Below are 6,000 nucleotides of genomic sequence, written 5' to 3'. Positions count from 1 at the left end.
TCAAGAGATGGAATTTTAACACCCTTTGGTAACTTAAGGAAGTTGGCTGCAAGCAAATGATCAAAAATGTCATCTGCCTTAGTTAAATCGAAAGAATATTTCCTGTGGAGATCTTTCTTTTTAAACTGCTGGTCAATTGTTGTATCTTTATGGATTAATGCTTCACAGATCATAGGCTCTTTTCCCACAATCTCTGCTGCATCAATCTCATAATTAGGATCTTTGTAGTATGTCCTATATGATGCATTATTTCGATCATGTTCCTCTTCTAGTAATGCTTCATATCTAGATACTTTATAAGTCAGTTCCACTAAATCTCTAAACTCTGTTGAATCAAACTTCTTTCGAAGCCTGAACTCTAGGCCATTTTGGGCCAATCTTACAAATTCAGTTTCTGGCAAGATTACTCTACATTTATTTCGAGCCCTCTTAAATCTGGAAATAAATTGAGTAGCCTTCTCTTCAGGCCTTTGACTTAATCTGGCCAAGTCTGCCATGGAAACTTCTGGCTCTGATTGGAAGAACTGGGCATGAAATGCCTCTTCCATTTGCTGCCAAGTCTGGATGGAGCCAAGTGGAAGGTTAATATACCATACAAATGCTCCTCCGGTTAGAGAATTTGGGAATAGTCTCAACTTTATATAGTCATGATTAGTAAATTCACCACATTGAGCGGCAAACCTAGCAATATGTTCTACTGTGGATTGGTTTTCGTTCCCATGAAAGAGGACAAAATCTGGTATCCTGAAACCTCTTGGATATTCATGTACCCTATCGACCCATTCTGGGTATGGTTTTCTATACACAGGGGTCTGGACCCCCCGAGCCATTGGTCCACACAACTCCCTAACTATCTCAGTGATCTGGTCCCTAGGGACCATATTTTGCGCCTGCTGAACCACCATTGGGGGAACAAACACAGGATTTGGTGGACAACCTTGTGCTTGTGGTCCTCTTGGTCCATAAGGTGGTACATTTGGGACTGGCTGTCCCTGTGGTAGAGGGTGCTGTTGGGGGTGTAGGTAACCTCTTTGAGCCTGTCCTGCGAAAGGACCCACGAAAGGTGCTGGAACAGGTATTGTATCCCTTCCACTTGTAGGAAAACCTTCCAACCCCCCGGGTATAAATTCGAATAAGGGATTATTGTACCCCCTGGTGCCAGGTATGGCTTCGAATGTGGGATTTGGAATTATTCTTATGCCATTTTCTTGTACCGGGCTAGATCCACCAATTTGCATGGCTTCACTGTTGAACATTGAGGCATTCTGGCCTGCTACAGGCCTTGAAATGGGTTCGTACCAAGACTGAGGTGGTAATCTTTCATGAATCTGATTACTGGTTTGACCATTAGAATGTCCATTAGCTTGCATAGGCTGTTTGTCTCTAGCCAATCTTTGCTGAGGGACATTTACCTCCTCTATGTGTCTTACATTCGTTGGTTGGTGGTTATTCATTCGATCCAAAACGGATACTGCCCACCTTTCCATTGTGTTTATTAATTGCTGTCCCATGGCATCTACCAAGCCGCCCCACGGATTGACTGGCTGAGTAGATGGGACACTGGATGGTCCAATTCCTTGGTCTCGTCCACTATTACGAACAAATGGTATTTGCTCTGAAGTATTGGTCTGTTCGACCATGGGTTCTAACATGATAGGAGTCTCCACAGGATGTGTTATCACATTATCCTCTGGATTGGATGTCTCCACTTCTCCTTCCACGCCTTCTTCCAAACGTTCATTTTCTTCTTGTCTCCTACGTCTAGCCATTTTTTTTTTTAAAAGGTCCCACTGGGCGTGCCAAAAATATATGTTGGCTTTTTTGGCTTTCGAAGGTTACTTTCGTAATTATGAGCGTGCTAGTAAGGATTAATCAGTCCTTACAGAATTGTAATTGCTAAACAATTATTCAGACGATTGTGTTATGGTTCTTTCGGCCTCAATAAAGAGGACTTTTACTGGTGGCTTACTGGTAATTTGACTTCAGAAAACTTGAGCATAAGAACAGTTAAATAAACTAAAGTATTTCATTAGTATGAAAAAACTTACAATGATCTTAGTTCCGTAGAGAATTACAGTGGCAATATACTTGACAACTACTCCTACAAATGAAGTGCAGCGCAGAAACTTAAAGTACAGGAATATAAAGGACAGGAAATAACACTGGAATATGTAAAGTGATTCTTTAGATTTTTCTCCTTCCTTCTCTCTGAGGTCCTTCCTGCTATTTATACTTTCCGAAGATAACCATCGAATCGTACTTCAAACCGTCGAACTGCTCCTCCGTAATTGCTGATCATGCTACCTTATAAGTAGCTCCACTACGCCTTCACTTGCAGTTAGGCTTCCCCCTTATATTCGAATTTGAATGTGAGCAACCGTTGAAGCCACGTCACTATACGTCTCTTTGTTGATCCGCTACTACTCAGATCTTATAACAACCAATATTAATTGCCACGTGTATGATCAGGATCGAAGACCTACCTGGTCTCCCCATATTACCCTCACTTTGTCACGTGTCGAATTGTCACTGACTTAGTACAAAATGTATAGCCAACAGTGATACTCTCCTTTTTAAACCCTTGCAAATATAAAGGCAAGGTTAGATTAAAAAGAAAGAAAGAAAGAATGAAAAGATGCTGCGGTTAGGAAAAAATAAAAAAAAAATGGAAAGACATAATTTTAGTTTTTTATATGATAAATTATAAATACACTCTCTGAGATTTGATTAAAATACAAATTATTCACTGTGATTTTAAAAATTACATTCTATCCCATGAGGTTTATAATTTAATAACAAATCGCTCATTTTATTAATAAATTATCAACTCAATTAATAATTTTTAATGATATTAAAAATATGTTTCAATTAATAATTAGGTAATTTTATTATTGTATAGGAGAATAATTATAAATTTTATTTTCTTAATTAATTTTGTTAAATAACAAATTCTAACAAGGGGATATTTATAATTTTTCAAACCATAGAGAGTAATTTGTATCTTAAACAAACCTTAAGGTGTAGTTATAATTTACCATTTTTTATATATTCTATTTTGGGTGATACTCTCATTTTAAAATCAAAAATTTATTTCTTGATAGGTCGACCAATTAAATTTTTAGTTTCAATTTTTTAAATAAAAAAATTTAAAAATGTAGTGTGAGAGAAGAACTCTGACAATTGAAAACTCCTTGTTGCTTAATATACATATATAAATGTGTGTACTGATGGAATGGTTAGGGACAGCTCAATACAAACATTTTCTCCATCTTTTACTTTTTTTAACAGAGAGACAAAACTTGTGAAATGGAAGATAGCTGGAAGCGGCAACAGAAGTGAGGCACTGAGGCGATGGACTGGGAAATGATGAGCCTTTGGATGAATTCAAAAGATTGATGAGAAGTAAGGCTGTCTCTGTGAGTGAATTAGAAGTTTCCGTTAGTCCTCCAAATTAGGGGCGTAAGTATGGTCTGGCCGGTCCCCATTCCGGCCTGGCTCGGGGTTAGTCCATGACAGGTCGGGCGGGTTCTTGCTTTTTTTTGAGTCAGTCTGGGCTGCAGGTTGAAAGTGGAGCCCGGACCCAAGTCTACTTAGATTAGGGCCGCAGGTCGGGTCTAGCGGCTTCTTTTTTTTTTTTTTTTTGTAAAATAAATGATACATTTATGAAGGATAAAAATATAAAAAAAAATTATACTGCTGGATTATGTTTCATATGTGGTGGTTTTTAAATTTAATTATGTATGACTTATGTTTTTTTAATTATGAACTTGTGACTAAAAAATTGTGAAATTATTAATTTTTGTTATTTTGAAATGAATAATTTTATATATATCAAAATGAAACTTTCAATATTACAAAAAATTAAATAGATAATATTTATTGAATGAATAATTTTTATTTCAAAATGAAATAAAACAATACAAAAATTTATATTATTAAATAAAATAGATGTGAATTATTGATGATGGTAGAACAATTATATCACTAGAGGTAAAGTACATCCCAACTATATTTCTAGATATCATCAGTGCGTCAACCATTTGGGGCAAAAGCCTGCTGCAGTAATTACTCAGCACCCGTTCACTTGCACTAAAAGGGTGTTTCCGAAGCAACTGTAAAAATAGGAAAATGTTAGTATATCACGAGTTATCTGTGAAAGTACAAGCCACATAGTTTCATTTGGTTTTCACCAATCCAAAATGTCAAAATTTTAAAAATCATCCACTACTGGGTTTCCAAATAACGTTGTAGTTCAAAATTACTTACACTTGTATGTTGAGATATTCTTCTATTTTTTATTGCTGAAAAAATACTTAATCTTCCACCTCGAGATAAAGTTGTTGGTCTAGTGTGTATAGGTATATTTTGCAGATGCAACTACCCTGTATTCTTCAAATAATGTTTTGTATGTTTGCATAATAGGGGCAAATTGTTTGTGATCAGTAAAAATACGTTCTAAAAATTCTTGTAAACCATTTTTTTTACATTTAAGATCAATTATTATGGTTAAACCAAAGATGAGGCAATGGATCAAAATATTTATCAAAATTTTCTTTTAGTGCAATAATACTGGCTACATAATATTCATTACCCCATATATTTTACGAAAACTTTCATTATTTCTGCTAACATATGTAAAACAAATGGTGAAGTAGGAATATATATCTATAAGAAAATAATTTTGTTGTAGTATGAAAACTTTTAGAAAATTTATGTAAGGTTACTTGGCACCAATTAAGTTCTGTGGGAGTCAGTACTCCTCCTATTGATATTGTTGTAAAAAATTAATCTATTACTTTTCTTTGTTTGCAAGCTCTTTTTAACATATTGTACGCTAAATTTCACCTGCTATCTATATCTAAAATTAATTTTTTTAAATGGCATACCTTCTCATTAACAATTTTTCATGTATTCTAAAATTTGATTAACAAAAAATATAATAGTAACAATCGCATTTTTTATTACCCGTACAAAAATTTCGTATGAATGTATAACTTTTTTAACAATCAAATTTAAAATATGTGCATAACAATGAACATGAAATAAATCACCACCAACAAATAATTCTAAAGTTGATTTCAAATGAATTACAGTCTACTTGTAATATATTGCATTATCTAAATAATGATAAATATTTTTTTTGCAAAGCCCACTCATATAATACATTTCTTATTTCTATACTAAGCGAATGACTAGTGTATGAAAGTTCAACTAATCTAAATGAAATAACTCTTTTATTTAATTTTCAATCATTATCAATAAAATGTGCAGTGATACATTGATATTCTAAACCATTATTTGTTCGTAGATCAGATGTTAAACAAACTTTTCTATTCAAATTTTTGAAGATGCCAAATAATTCACTTTTAATATCCTTAGATTTGTTTAAAATCTTGTTTCTAATAGTATTTCTTGAAAAACTTTGATGTTACGGTACAAAAGTTTTGTAAATCATTTGTACAAAATCGAGACATTCTAGCGGTAAAAGATTATTCTTTTTTAATAATATAATCAATTACAGAATTTTATACATAGGATCATATGAAAATGTTTGCAAATGACTAGTTGATGAAGCCTCTAATTTCATTTGACTTCTAATATCAAATTGTTGACTTTGTAAATGTTTGTTAGCATGCCTTTTTAGATGATTAGTACCCTATGCAGATACAACACCAAGTAAATGTGTACAATATTTATATTTTGCTTTAAATGTAATTGTACCATTATGATTATTTATAGATATTTTTTCGAAATATAAATATGATGATCCAGTTGTTGGAATAGGAATACTAGGTACATTAGAAAGAGAATCAACAAATTTATATTGTTTAGTATATGTATCAAGATAAAGCCCAAACCTTCTCGTAACACATCATAATACACTGAATAGCCCAAGCCTCTCTCCGGAATAATCAACATTGAAGCGGTGATAAGTCTAACCTTAACTTGATTCACTTCCTTGTCAATCTAGTCAAAGGTGGGGCTAGTCTAGAAAAATCC

This window comes from Camellia sinensis, chromosome 15, assembly GCF_055761805.1.
Source record: "Camellia sinensis isolate YWXY chromosome 15, ASM5576180v1, whole genome shotgun sequence".
Classification (NCBI taxonomy): Eukaryota; Viridiplantae; Streptophyta; class Magnoliopsida; order Ericales; family Theaceae; genus Camellia; species Camellia sinensis.
This window is presented reverse-complemented; position numbering follows the sequence as displayed.